The sequence below is a fragment of the Mirounga angustirostris genome, unplaced genomic scaffold (assembly GCF_029215605.1).
Source record: "Mirounga angustirostris isolate CCGP_5_RB_7025 unplaced genomic scaffold, mMirAng1.0.hap1 SCAF_6, whole genome shotgun sequence".
NCBI lineage: Eukaryota > Metazoa > Chordata > Mammalia > Carnivora > Phocidae > Mirounga > Mirounga angustirostris.
In genome coordinates this window covers 42,511,483-42,527,676 of record NW_026991714.1, presented here as the reverse complement: position 1 = coordinate 42,527,676, position 16,194 = coordinate 42,511,483, and positions in this window count along the sequence as shown.

Sequence of the window (16,194 nt, the reverse complement as noted above, 5' to 3'; positions counted from 1 at the left end):
ACAGCAATTCCTAATTCACGGAGATAAGTAAAGTAATGCATGGTCTTCCCTAGAAAGTGGAAAAATCTCTAATTCTCTAGAATGTAGACCACTGTCCTATGAAAGTAGTGTTAGCCCCACTTTTCAGATAAGAAAACAAAGTTGTGGGAAGCATAGACAACCAATCCAAGATCACATAGTTAGGGAAGCATGGAACCAACTGGAACACCAGCTCCGATCTGCACAGCTGTACTGCCTTTGCCTTGAAGTGGGGACAGGAGTGTGGACCTAAGGCCCACACCCAGGCTTCGCCCGTGGCTCACTGCGCAGTCAGTGTTCCTTCTGCTCTAAACACTGTCTCTTCTCCTGAACCCGATTTGTGCCTACTGCCCTGTACTCAGCCTCCTTGGAATTCCCGTCCTCAAGGACCAAGGGGGTTAATGAGGGAGAGGAGTTGAATAAGAGGGTAATGTAGACACAAAGGTGAGGCAACTGAAGCCCCTGTTTGGTACTCCTCAATTCATGTTCCTGAAAAGGAAGTGATGGGGAACAAATACGTCGATACTTAGTTTTTCCATTTTAAGACTGCAAAAGGTGTGTGTCCTAAAAAAGGGATTTTAGGCATCAGTGGAGGGAGATATTTGGGAGAGGCACTTCCCTGGTACTTCTGAAATCACAAGACACCCATCTGGAAACATATATTTAATAATTCTCTCTCAACCTGGGACTAGTATAACTCTAAACAGAAAACACAGAGATGCAGTTAATGTGGATCTTATCTTCCCCCATGTAATTAGGTCCACAATCATAATGCCTGGATGTCTGCATATGAGTGTGTGTGAATCCCTTGTGTTAGTATCCTCTGGCTACGCAACAAAGTACCACAACCTAAGTAGCTCCCAACAATGGTAATTTATCTCCTTGGTATTCTGGAAGCTGGAAGTCTGAAATCAGTTATCACTGGGTTAAAATCAAGTTGTCGGCAGGGCCAAGCTCCCTCCGGAGGCTCTAGGAGAGAATCCGTTCCTTCTCCCTTCCGGCTTCTGGTAGCTGTCAGCATTCCTTGTCTTGTGACTACATCATTCCAATCTCTGTCTCCATCGTCATATTGTCTTCTTTTCTGTCTGTGCCAAATCTCTCTCTGCCTTTCTCCTACAAGGACACTATGATGGCATTTAGAGTTTACCCACCTCATCCAGGAAATCTCCCCATCTCAAAATCCTTTATCACATTTACAGGTTCCAAGGACTAGCATCTTTAAGTGCTATCTTTAGGTGGCTTGCTATTCAGTGGACTATACTACTGCAAAACAAATAGTATCAGGTCCTTCTTGCGACCATGAACATTAAGTGATAATCCCTTATTTCACTTCAGGTAGCTGAAAGGACAGTAGAAATTTAATTTGTCCTGTCACTTAAGCAAAGAAAGTTTGGAACTGCAGTGGACCTTAGCGATCACTATTTTACAAGTGAGGGAACTGCGAACTGTACAGCTCTCAGTGGCAGCCAGAGCTCTTTCTATTCTACCAGATCCTCTTTTCTACTTTATTGCGGTTTGATTTCTATCCTTTAAATCTACTAAAGATCATAACTTTAATGGAATCTATTAATTTCAGAAATTATGGTAGATTTAAATAATACTTAGAGCAGATATTAAAGAAATAATAAAAAATTTAAAAAATTAAAAAAATAAAAAATAAAAAAATAAAAAACCCCAAAAATAATAAAAAAATTTAAAAAAACAATTAAAAAAAGAACAGATATTAAGATGGAAATGCTTACATTTTCTTTTTATACTAATAAAATGGCTTTAAGATTGCATTTTCAATTCTCAATCTATAGCCATTTCTGTCTCCTAAGAGCCATTCATCATGCCCATTTCCATCTCAATGACACTATCTACTTAAGCTTTCAAGTTATTCTGTCACCATATTACTTATTTAAGATTGTTTTCTACCATCACCACTTATTAACTGGAAGATGGAAAGCAAAAACAAGTATGCAATGTCAGCATGCACTTCTCCAAATTCTTCTCCATCCATTTTAAAAATTTTAAAAAATCTTAAAACACACTTGCACCATGCCAAAGAGGCTAATGCCTATATATATATATATATATATTAAATTTTATTTATTTATTTGAGTGAGAGAGAATGAGAGATAGCACGAGAGGGAAGAGGGTTAGAGGGAGAAGCAGACTCCCTGCTGAGCAGGGAGCCCGATGTGGGGCTCAATCCCAGGACTCCAGGATCATGACCTGAGCTGAAGGCAGTCGCTTAACCAACTGAGCCACCCAGGCACCCCGGTTAATGCCTATATAGTCACAAATGTAAAAGAAGGCATTCATTAGAGGTATATCAAAGATGGTGCTTTTCTAATGATACATCAGTTCCGAGAGAATCCATAAAGAACTAAAGACAACGATGAAATTAGAGTGAATGAGACTCAGAGTCACTCCCTAAATTTTGTAAAGTAGCTCTGAACAGGCTCTTTGAGAATCCAATAAAAGCTATGGATCCTATCAAAATAATCCACATTACTGATGTTTTCCTTTGTGGTTTCAGGGAGCCATAGACTTTGTAAAGCCCATCAACTGGCTTGAATTTAAGAATCTCTGTTAGATTGATTTCACTTCCAAATATGTGTCCAGCACCCTAACCCAGGAACTTAAGTCAGTTACAATAGGAAAGGACTACGGCAGTCTTACAAAGTAAGCCCCACCAAAGACATTCTTTTGGATGATTTTTTAAAAGGAAAAAAACAAACAGAAGATGACTAAAACAACTCATACTCCAAAGGAGTGAGTGGATTTCTTAAAATATGGAAATGAATTCACTACTAATATGGGAAATTAGCCATATTCTCTTTTATAAAGGTAACAATTACTCCTGGAATATATAAAATTTGTTCGTATAGGTTGAAAAAGTTACAAATTCAACCAAATAAGTACTGTCACAGCTTTAAAAATATATATATTTTATTTTGAAAAAATGCACAATTAATGATAAAAATAAACAAAATTACCAAGGTACTCTAGGGAAGAGGCTACATTTGCATCCCAAACTGCATGCAAACCAGCACAGGGATTACTGTAGTGGAACACTCCAATAAAGACTAGTCCTGAAAGGACCAAGCAGAACACCAAATTATGGAAAAGGACCAGACTTCTTGATAAGGAGTCTGCTAACTATAAAAACTCAATTCTCAGTCATTAATAACAGCATTATCTGCACCTAAAAATACCTACTTTACTCCTGCTAGAAATGACCACAGCATTTCTCCCATCCAAGTACTAACTAGGCCCGATCTTGCTTAGCTTCCGAGATCAGACGAGATCAGGCGCATTCAGGGTGGTATGGCTGTAGATGACCACAGCATTTCTAAGGGGAAAAGAAACCACATTCTTAGATTTATTTTAAGCCATCCACGGCAGGGCAGAGTCTGGGGGAAAACCTGGACTGAGTTAGTGACCACATTAGAAAGCTTGATTTAGCTAATAGATCTTAATGGAGATAAAAACAAAATGTGAGGGGAGGAGCAAGATGGTGGAGGAGTAGGAGACCTGGATTTCGTCTGGTCCCAGGAATTCAGCTGGATAGGGATCAAACCATTCTGAACACCTACAAACTCAACAGGAGATCGAAGAAAAGAATAGCAGCAACTGAACAGAAAAGCAACCACTTTCTGGAAGGTAGGTCATGCAGAGAAGTGAATCCAAGGCGATATTCGGGAGGATAGATGGCGGGGGAGGGGGCCTCCGTCGGCCACTTCTGGCAAGTGATAGAGCCGCGGAGTCTGCTCCGCTGAGGGACATCTCTCCAGTGGCTAAGCAGGGGGTGGAACCCTCGTGGGACAGTGTGGTCTCAGGACCCTCAGGGTCACAGGAAGACCAGGGGTGCCTGAGTGTGGCAGAGCTCCCAGGTATCAGAGCAGGGAAGCCAGCTGCAGAGACGGAGCCGAGGCGCAGGCTCTCAGCTCAGGGTTGCCATACACCGAGACCCGTAGCACAGTCAGGCCACTGCTCCTCCAGCAGGGACCCAACAAGCGGCAGATCCAGGGAGACTCCCCTTCCTCCCCTGGGAGGAGCGGTGCAGGAGCACACCTCAGGGATCTGCTGGATTTGGAGACTCCACACGGGGTTGGGTGCCAGAGATAGAAATGCTCCGTCACAGGCCGGGTGAGCAGAGTACTGCCGGAGACAGGGAAGACGGGAGTGACTGATGGCTTTTCTCTGGGGGCGCACTGAGGAGCGGGGCCCCGAGTTCTCGGCTCCTCTGGGGCGGAGATTGAGAGGCTGCCATTTTCACTCTCCTCCTCCAAAGCCCAACAGAAAGGTTGCAGGGAACAAAAGCTCCGGAGAGCAAACCCAAGCAGATTACTTAGCCCAGACCAGGCAAGGGTGGGGCAATTCCGCCTCTGGCAAAGATATTTGGAAACCACGGCAACAGGCCCCTCCCCCAGAAGATCGGCAAGAACAGCCTGCCAAGACCAAGTTTACCGTCAATGAGAACGGCAAAACTCCAGCGCTAGGGGAATACTGCACATAGAATTCACGGCTTTTTTCCCCCTGATTCTTTAGTCTTTCAAAGTTAATTTTTTAGTTTTCTTTTTTTCTTTTTCTTTTTTTTCTTTTTCTTTTTTCCTTTTTCAACCAACATCTTATCAATCCCATTTTTTTAATCTTTTTTATTTTTCATTTTTAGAGTCATATTCTATCCCTTCATAGTAGTTAACCTTATTTTTGGTGTATATATATAAGTTGTTCTCTCTTTAAAATTTTTGGGTTACAGTTTCTTCTGACACACCAAAATATACCCTAAATCTCTAGTGTATGGCTTTGTTCTAGTCTCCTGCCTGATCGCACTTTCCCTTTTTTTTTTTAATTTCTCTTCTTTCTTTTTTCATCCAACTTCTTATCAATTCCTTTTATAAAATCTTTTATAATTTTCTTCTTTACAGTCATATTCCAACCTTCCATCGTATTTACCCTTATTTTTGTACTTATGTAAGCTTTTCTTTCTTTAAAATTTTGGGAGGCAGTTTCTTCTAACAGACCAAAATACACCCAAAATCTAGTGTGTGGCACTGATCTATTCACCAGCCTGATCATATTTGATCATTTTCTTTTCATTTTTCTTTTTTTTTCTTTTTTCCTTCTTTCCCTTCATTTTCCCCTGGTTTCAGGTCTCTTCTGATTTGTTTAGTGTGTATTTTTCTGGGTCATAGTTACCCTGTTAGCATTTTGTTCTTTCATTCATCTATTCTCCTCTGGACAAAATGACAAGACACAAAAATCACCTCAAAAAAAAAAAAGAACAAGAGGCAGTATTGACTGCCAGGGACCTAATCAATACAGACATTAGTAAGATGTCAGAACTAGAGTTCAGAATGATGATTATGAAGATACTAGCTGGGCTTGAAAAAAGCATGGAAGATATTAGAGAAACCCTTTCTAGAGGAATAAAAGAACTAAAATCTAACCAAGTCGAAATCAAAAAGGTTATTAATGAGGTGGAATAAAAAATGGAGGCTCTAACTGCTAGGATAAATGAGGCAGAAGAGAGAATTAGTGATATAGAAGACCTCATGATAGAAAATAAAGAAGCTGAGAAAAAGACAAACAACTACTGGATCACGAGGGCAGAATTCAAGAGATAAGTGATACCATAAGACAAAACAATATTAGAATAATTGGGATCCCAGAAGAAGAAGAAAGAGAGAGGGGCAGAAGGTATACTGGAGCAAATTAGAGCAGAGAACTTCCCTAATTTGGGGAAGGAAACAAGCATCAAAATCCAGGAGGCACAGAGAACCCCCCTCAAAATCAATAAAAATAGGTCAACACCCTGACATCTAATAGTAAAACTTACGAGTCTCAGAGACAAAGAGAAAATCCTGAAAGCAGTTCGGGAGAAGAGATCTGTAACCTACAATGGTAGAAACATTAGATTGGCAACAGACCTATCCACAGAGACCTGGCAGGCCAGAAAGGACTGGCATGATATATTCAGAGCACTAAATGAGAAAAATATGCAGCCAAGAATACTATATCCAGCTAGGCTGTCATTGAAAATAGAAAGAGAGATAAAAAGCTTCCAGGACAAACAAAAACTAAAAGAATTTGCAAACACAAAACCAGCCCTACAAGAAATCTTGAAAGGGGTCCTCTAAGCAAAGAGAGAGCCTAAAAGTAACATAGACCAGAAAGGAACAGAGACAATATACAGTAACAGTCACCTTACAGGCAATACAATGGCACTAAATTCCTATCTTTCAAAAGTTACCCTGAATGTAAATGGGCTAAATACCCCAATCAAAAGACACAGGGTATCATATAGGATAAAAAAAATAAGACCCATCGATATGCTGTCCGCAAGAGACTCATTTTAGACCCAAAGACACCTCCAGATTGAAAGTGAGGGGGTGGAAAACCATTTACCATGCTAATGGACACCAAAAGAAAGCTGGGGTGGTAATCCTTATATCAGACAAACCAGATTTTAAACCAAAGACTATAATAAGAGATGAGGAAGAACACTATATCATACTTAAAGGGTCTATCCAACAAGAAGATCTAACAATTGTAAATATCTATGCCCCTAACATGGGAGCAGCCAATTATACAAGCCAATTGATAACAAAAGCAAAGAAACATATCGACAACAATACAATATTAGTAGGGGACTTTAACACTCGCCTCACTGAAATGGACAGATCATCTAAGCAAAAGATCAACAAGAAATAAAGACTTTAAAAGACACACTGGACCAAATGGACTTCACAGATATATTCAGAACATTCCATCCCAAAGCAACAGAATACACATTCTTCTCTAGTGCCCATGGAACATTCTCCAGAATAGATCACATCCTAGGTCACAAATCAGGTCTCAACTGGTACCAAAAGATTGGGATCGTTCCCTGCCTATTTTCGGACCACATGCTTTGAAACTAGAACTCAATCACAAGAGGAAAGTCGGAAAGAACTCAAATACATGGAGGCTAAAGAGCATCCTACTAAAGAATGAATGGGTCAACCAGGAAATTAAAGAAGAATTAAAAAAATTCATGGAAACAAATGAAAATGAAAACACAACTGTTCAAAGTCTTTGGGATGCATCAAAGACAGTCCTAAGAGGAAAGTATATAGCAATACAAGCCTTTCTCAAGAAACAAGAAAGGTCTCAAATACACAACCTAACCCTACACCTAAAGGAGCTGGAGAAAGAACAGCAAATAAAGCCTAAACCCAGCAGGAGAAGAGAAATAAAGATCTGAGCAGAAATCAATGAAATACAAACCAAAAGAACAGTAGAACATTAGAACTAGGAGCTGGTTCTTTGAAAGAATTAATAAGATTGATAAACCCCTGGCCAGACTTATCAAAAAGAAAAGAGAAATGACCCAAATCAACAAAATCATGAATGAAAGAGGAGAGATCACAACCAACACCAAAGAAATACAAACAATTATAAGAACATATCATGAGCAACTCTATCCCAGCAAATTAGATAACCTGGAAGAAATGGATGCATTCCTAGGGATGTATCAACTACCAAAACTGAACGAGGAAGAAATAGAAAACCTGAACAGACCTATAACCACTAAGGAAATTGAAGCAGTCATCAAAAATCTCCCAAAAAACAACAGCCCAGGGCCTTATGGCTTCCCAGGGGAATTCTACCAAACATTTAAAGAAGATACCTATTCTTCTGAAACTGTTCCAAAAAATAGAAATGGAAGGAAAACTTCCAAACTCGTTTTATGAGACCACCATTACCTTGATCCCAAAACCAGACAAAGACCCCCTCAAAAAGGAGAATTACAGACCAATATCCCAATGAACATGGATGCAAAAATTCTCACCAAAATACTAGCCAATAGGATCCAACAGGACATTAAAAGGATTATTCACCATGACCAAGTGGGATTTATTCCTGGGCTGCAAGGTTGGTTCAACATCCACAAATCAATCAATGTGATACAATACACTAATAAAAGAAAGAACAAGAACCATATGATCCTCTCAATAGATGCAGAAAAGCATTTGACAAAGTACAACATCCTTTCTTGATCAAAACTCTTCAGAGTATAGGGATAGAGGGTACATACCTCAATATCATAAAAGCCATCTATGAAAAACCCACAGTGAATATCATTCTCAATGGGGAAAAACTGAGAGCTTTTCCCCTAAGGTCAGGAACACGGCAGGGATGTCCACTATCACCACTGCTATTCAACATAGTACTAGAAGTCCTAGCCACAGCAATCAGACAACAAAAAGAAATAAAAGGCATCTGAATTGGCAAAGAAGAAGTCAAACTCTCACTCTTTGCAGATGATATGATACTTTATGTGGAAAACCCAAAAGACTCCACCCCAAAACTGCTAGAACTCATACAAGAATTCAGTCAAGTGGCAGGATATAAAATCAATGCACAGAAATCAGTGGCATTCCTATACACCAACAAGACAGAAAAAAAAGAAGTTAAGGGGTTGATCCCATTTACAATTGCACCCAAAATCATAAGATACCTAGGAATAAATGTAACCAAAGAGGCAAAGAATTTGTACTCAGAAAACTATAAAATCCTCATGAAAGAAATTGAGGAAGACACAAAGAAATGGAAAAATGTTCCATGCTCATGGATTGGAAGAACAAATATTGTGAAGATGTCAATGCTACCTAGAGCAATCTACACATTTAAAGCAATCCCTATCAAAATACCATCCACTTTTTTCAAAGAAATGGAACAAATAAACCTAAAATTTGTATGGAACCAGAAAAGACCCCAAATAGCCAGAGGAATGTTGAAAAAGAAAAGCAAAGCTGGCGGCATCACAATTGCAGACTTCAAGCTCTGTTACAAAGCTGTAATCATCAAGACAATATGGTACTGGCACAAAACAGACACATAGATCAATGGAACAGAATAGAGAGCCCAGAAATGGACCCTCAACTCTATGGTCAACTCATCTTCGACAAAGCAGGAAAGAATGTCCAATGGAAAAAAGACAGCCTCTTCAACAAATGGTGTTGGGAAAATTGGACAGCCACATGCAGAAGAATGAAACTGGACCATTTCCTTACACCACACACAAAAATAGACTCAAAATGGTTGAAAGACCTAACTGTGTGACAGGAGTCCATCAAAACCCTAAAGGAGAACACAGGCAGCAACCTCTTTGACCTCAGCCACAGTAACATCTTCCTAGAAACATCACCAAAGGCAAGGGAAGCAAGGGCAAAAATGAACTATTGGGACTTCATCAAGATAAAAAGCTTCTGCACAGCAAAAGAAATAGTCAACAAAACCAAAAGACAACTGACAGAATGGGAGAAGATATTTGCAAATGACATATCAGATAAAGGGCTAGTACCCAAAATCTATAAAGAACTTAAAACTCAACACCCAAATAACAAATAATCCAATCAAGAAATGGGCATAAGACATGAACATACATTCTGCAGAGAAGACATCCAAATGGCCAACAGACACATGAAAAACTGCTCAACATTGCTCGGCATCAAGGAAATCCAAATCAAAACCTCAAGGAGATACCACCTCACAGCAGTCAGAATGGCTAAAATGAACAAGTCAGGAAACGACAGATGTTGGCGGGGATGTGGAGAAAGGGGAACCCTCCTACACTATTGGTGGGAATGCAAGCTGATGCAGCCACTCTGGAAAACAGTATGGAGGTTCCTCAAAAGTTGAAAATAGAGCTACCATATGTCCCAGCAATTGCACTACTGGGTGTTTACTCCAAAGATACAAATGTAGTGATCTGAAGGGGTACATGCACCCCAATGTTTATAGCAACAGTGTCCACAATAGCCAAACTATGGAAAGAGCCAAGATGTCCATGGACAGATGAATGGATAAAGAAGATGTGGTGTATATATATACAATGGAATATTATGCAGCCATCAAAAGGAATAAAATCTTGTGATTTGCAACGATGTGGATGGAACTGGAGGGTATTATGCTGAGTGAAATAAGTCAATCAGAGAAAGACATGTATTATATGATCTCACTGATATGAGGAATTCTTAATCTCAGGAAACAAACTGAGGGTTGCTGGAGTGGTGGGGAGTGGGAGGGATGGGGTGACTGGGTGATAGACATTGGGGAGGGTACGTGCTATGGTGAGCGCTGTGAATTTTGTAAGACTGTTGAATCACAGACCTGTACCTCTGAAACAAATAATACATTATATGTTAAAAAAAAGAAGATAATAGGAAGGGAAAAATGAAGGGGGGAAATCGGAGGGGGAGACAAACCATGAGAGACTATGGACTCTGAGAAACAGACTGAGGGTTCTAGAGGGGAAGGGAATGGGGGATGGGTTAGCCTGGTGATGGGTATTAAAGAGGGCATGTATTGAATGGAGCACTGGGTGTTATACGCAAACAATGAATCATGGAACACTACATCAAAAACTAATGATGTAATGTATGGTGATTAACATAACATAACATAATAAATAAAATAAAATAAAATAAATAAAATAAAATAAAATAAAAAGGTGATGATAAATTTAACAGTTCCAGCCACCAGGATTCCCCCACTTTATAAAGATGTTCCTGCCTCCTCAGAGCACTGACTCAGTAAAAGAATGATCACAGTTAGCACAGGAACATGGTTTCTCTCCAGTACGAATCCGCTGATGGGGCTGTAGGGATGCCCGCCTGGTGAAGGTCTCTCCACACTCATCACAGTAGAGGGAGTGCTCTCCAGAGTGTGTTTGTTGGTGTCTTTTTAACCTGACCAGCTGGACAAAGACCATTCTTGGCACTTGTATGGGTTGACCTGCTGATGGATCACCTTATGTTTAGATGGAATGTTTGGTTTCCAGACCCCTGCAACAAATAGGACAAAATAGTTTGGAGTCCTCTTTTCCTGTGTTTCAGTCATCTGAACTGTGATGGTTCTGATGCACAGTGTAGCAGGAATTTCTCATGGCACCATTTCCCACAGCCATATTAGAACTCTATGTTGTGACTATTTCACCAGTGCCCCTACACATCTTCTGTGAGGTTGAAACATTATCACATTCAGGGCGCTTACGGGCTGGTCTTTGGAATGAATTAATTTGTGCATGTATAGGTTGGCAGCCTGCAAGAATTCCTTGATACAGATGGGGCAGTAGTAGGAACATTCCCCTACATGATTCTGCACGTGCTTCTGAAGTCCTGAAAAGATGTTCCATGGTTCTTATGTGGGTAAGAGCAATCTTTTCCAGAGATTGGCTCTAGGTCTTCATCAAATGTGTCAACAAGGAAAATATTTTCATCATCCTCTACAGGATCTCCTGAAATTCTTCTGAGTGCCCAGAGGATTGTGGTTCTGAGTCCCCATGCTATAAGTCAGAGTTGGAACTAGAAGTGACAGGGACTCCTGCAGTGGTTTCACTCTGGAAGTGGTAGTAAGTTTCATCAGTTTCCTCGTTTCACACTGAGTTCCATCGGAAGCTCTTGCCTACCTGAGGGACCCACAGAGAGATAGCCAGTCCTGGAGGGTGGCAAAGACTCTTCTTGAAATTCCAGATGGAGGCTGGATTTCTGATATATCTTCCCCAGGCTCAGGCTGCATTCACCTGAAGATGACTTCTCTGTATCCTGGGCATCTCCTAATTGCCATGCTACCTCTATACCCATCCTTGGGCCACTGAGCTAGCTATTTGTTCTTGGCTTTTTGTTGAGGTTTGGGTCCTTTGGTCTTACATACTTTCTTAACAGATTTGATATAGCCTCATTTTATCTTTTAAACATTCTAAAGGTGAAAAGAGATCATTTTTATTCAGAGTTAGTTAAAATTTACTCTGGGAAATACAAAATTATTTCTGCTTTTCTAAATGGTTAAATAGTTTCTAATTATATTAAGAATTAGAACAGTAATTGTCTGACTTACAGTTAAGATGGTACTGTGAGTTTACAATTTAACTACCAGTCCTGAAATACATGGCAATGCAATGATAGATAAAATATAACAAGAGGAAAAATTTAAAATACAGGTGTGCTCAGAAGCAAGATTAAAATCCTCATGGACCATAATTGAATAGAAAGAGAATGTAGTAATCAAGGCTAAAGATGTACACTTATGGGGTTCTGGGTTAGAGAATGTGTTGCTCTATCTGGGAGTATAATTCTCAAATTATGTGTAAGTGAAATAAATAATGGAGCTGGGCTGGAAGAAAATGTGATCCCAGCCTGTGAGATGGCTTATGAAAGCTTCATACCTGGAATAGCAGGTAGAGGCAGATACAGCCTCTCAACCAGGATGTAGTCAAGATTGGAGGAAATAAATACTCGAGAAAACAGGGGAGTAAAGGATCACAATCAGAAGCTGGTCCTTTGAATGCACTAATCAAAAAGAGAAATCACTAGTAAGACTGATAAGAGGAAAAGGAGGGGGAACAAAAATATTATAAACTAAAAAGACAAAATAATATTTACAATAGAAAGCTTGAAAAGTAGAATAAATATTTCAATAAATTAAATAACCTGATGCCCACAAATATAAAGACTTAAATGAAATGGAAAACTTTCCACAAGATTATAGATCATCAAAGTGGCATCAAAAAGATAAAAACTTAAATAAAATTTTAAAAATAATAATAAACTTTAAAAATAATCTATTGTTTAAAGTCTTGTTTTCCCTAAATGTAAACAAACAAACAAAAACAAAAACAAACAAACAAAAAAACTTAGGCTTATGTGGTTTTGAACTAAATTCACCAAATCTTCAAAGAACACAGTCCTTTTCTAATCTAACCACCCTAGAGAAGAATAAAAAGAGAGAAGGCAACTTTTATATGAAGACTGGATTAGGACAATAAAAAGAAAGAAAGTTATGGCCAAATCTCACTTGTAAATACAAATACAAAAATCCTAAGTAAATATTAGCATATCAAATCTAGCATGAAAAATTGAAAATCCAAAGCCAACAAATGAACAATCAAAACAAAACACATCATGACTTGGAACTGGCAAGATTTCATTCTTTTTTATGGCTGTACAATATTGCATTATATACAATTCCATTATATACACCACTCCATTATATACACCACATCTTCTTTATCCATTCATCAGTTGATGACACTTGGGCTGCTTCCATATCTTTCTTAGCTATTGTAAATAATGCTGCCATAAGCATGTGGTGCACGTATCCCTTTGAATTAGTGTTTTTGTATTCTTTGGGTAAATACCCAGTACTGCGATTGCTGCATCCTAAGGTAGTTCTATTTTTAACTTTTGGGGGGGAATCTCCATACTGTTTTGCACAGTGGCTGCACCAGTTTGCATTTCCAGCAATAGTGCATGAGAGTTCCTTTTTCTCCATATTCTCGCCAACACCTGTTGTTTCTTGTTTTTTTTTTGATTTTAGCCATTCTGACAGGTGTGAGGTGATATCTCATTGTAGTTTTGATGTACATTTCCCTGATGATGAGTGATGATGAGGAGTGCACTTTTTGTGATGAGCACAGAGTGATGTATAGAATTGTTGAATCCCTGTATTGTACACCTGAAACTAATATAACACTGTATGTTAACTAACTGGAATTAAGATAAAAATTAAAAAAAATAGAAACAAACAAACAAATAAAAACACATCAGAAGGGCTTATCCCCTAAATAAAAATAAAGATGTTTCAACATCAAGAAATTTTACCGAAGTAATTTACTACATTAACTGATTAAACTAAAAGAAGTGTAGGATCATCTCAACAGATATGATGGAAAACATATTCAATAAAATTCACTAGAAATTCATGATAAAAACTCTTAGAAACTATGAAATAAAAAGTTACTTCTTTGGAATTCCTTGAAAATAGCTTAAGACAAGGACCAAAGTACTGAATATTTTATTTGGGAAGTGATTCCAGGAAGCAGCAGGGAGGTTTCAGGAAGAATGAAACAAGTAAGGAAAGTAAGCCAATATATGGGTCTGTTACCAAGATTACTTCTATAAGCAACAAGGTCTCAATATTTGTATCACTGAGACTCCTAGAAGCCTGGAAGGAATTGTCCATCAGAGAAAGAAAGACTAGGAGCTGGATCCATCCATGAGCTCCCATTCACCATTGATTGAGGGGTGACCCCAGGAGCATTAACATCCCTAGTCCAGCACTTCTAGAATGTACCCTCCCATAAGGACTGAGTGGGCTCCTATGGTTTCTGAAAAGGCTTGCCATTGCAAAAAAGGCCATTGAGAAAAAAAAATCACCAGAGACACACAGAATACACTTGAAGTGAGATGCTGTTAGCATGAGTCAACAATGTTCACTATAGATGCAGATAAAGTTAGAGATATGATGCTACGTACCAAAAATATCTGCTACAGTCACCTAACAAAAACCTACAACCAACATCACAATGGTGAAACTCTTTAAAGTCAGGAACAAGACAAGTAGGCCTCTTCTTATGACTATTACTATTTAACACTATATTTGGGACCTATCTGATGCTATAAATCAAAGACAAAAAATGAAGTACAAAAAAATTGCGTACAAATTGTTTTTATTTGTAGATACATCTGTCTACAAAAAAGTCTTAAAAATTGACAAACCTTTGGAACTAAACACAATATTAACATACAAAACTCAGTAGATTTTTATATACCAGCAATAATCAATTTAAAATGTAACAAAAAGGGGTGCCTAGGTGGCTCAGTCGTTAATTGTCTGCCTTCGGCTCAGGTCATGATCCCAGAGTTCTGGGATCGAGCCCCGCATCGGGCTCCCTGCTCTGCGGGAAGCCTGCTTCTCCCTTTCCCACTCCCCCTGCTTGTGTTTTCTCTCTTGCTGTCTCTCTCTGTCAAATAAATAAATAAAATCTTAAAAAAAATAAAATAAAATGTAACAAAAATAGGTAACATTCACATTAGCAATAAAACCACTATGATGTCTAGGAATAAAATCCATTAAAAGACGAGTAGGACTCATGGAGAAAATTATAAAATATTATCAAAGAACATAATGTAGAACCTGATTGAAAACAAGACAGATCAGATTCATGTTCATAGTTGGAGGAACCCAACATCACAAAGATTACTTTATCTGTAACTTAATTCACAAAGTCAATGGCCTTCCAAACCCCAATATGAATGTTTATGGATCTTAAAGGCCCACAGTCAAAATAATTTAGGGGGGAAGGGACAAAAAGAAACAAGGCGGGTAGCCTGACTAGTTAGTAAGACATATGGTACCACAAGTAATTTTGGAGTAATCACATTGGTTTTATATTGCTATAAAATAGACAAATAGATTAACAAAACTGAATAGAGAACTCATAAAGAGAGCCAAGTATATGTAGACTCCTGGTATATAAACAGACATTGCAAATCAGTGGAGAAAGAACAAGTTATTCAATAATGGTGTTGGGAGAACTAGATATTCATATAGAAAAAACAAAATCAGATTTCTTCCTCAGCACATAAAGGATTAAATAATAAATGTTAAAAGCAAAATGTTAAAACTATAAGAAGTAACTATAAGAGATCTTTACAGCAAAGGAGAGAATTTATTTTAACAAGACACCAATGGAATCATAAAGGAAAATATGGTAGAACTAGACTACATTAAAATTTTAAAGATCTGCAAAACAAAGAGTAGCATAAGTGAATATAAAAGACAAGTAAGATTTGGAAGGACATTTATGACATATTACTGTCAACTCAGCAGAATCAAAGAAAAATAAAGGATTACGAAAAAACAATTCTGAAAGAAGAAACTCAAATTGCTGATAAACATAGAAAAAGATGCTCAATCTCATGATCCATCAAGAAAATCCAAAATAAAATGAAATTCCATTTCATGTCCATTAGATTGAAAAACTTAAAGAAACTGACAACCTCCTGATGTGCTTCACTGAGAACACAACTTTACTTATATCATATTCCTGCCCAAAATGCATAACTGAATCTAATCATGCACAAACCATTAGGCAAATCCAAATTTAGAAGCAGGACAAAAAATAACTGGCCTATACTCTTCAAATATGTCAATGTCATGAAAAAGAAAAAAAAAGTCTAAAAACTTTTTCAGATTAAAGGAGACTTAGACAAGACAACTAAATTCAACATGTGTCCTGGGTCAGAAAAAATTGCTAGAGAGGACTTGATTGGAAAATTGGTGAAATTTTATAATTCTATACCAATGTTAAGTTTCCTAAATTTAATAACTGTACCATGGTTACACAAAATGCCTTTG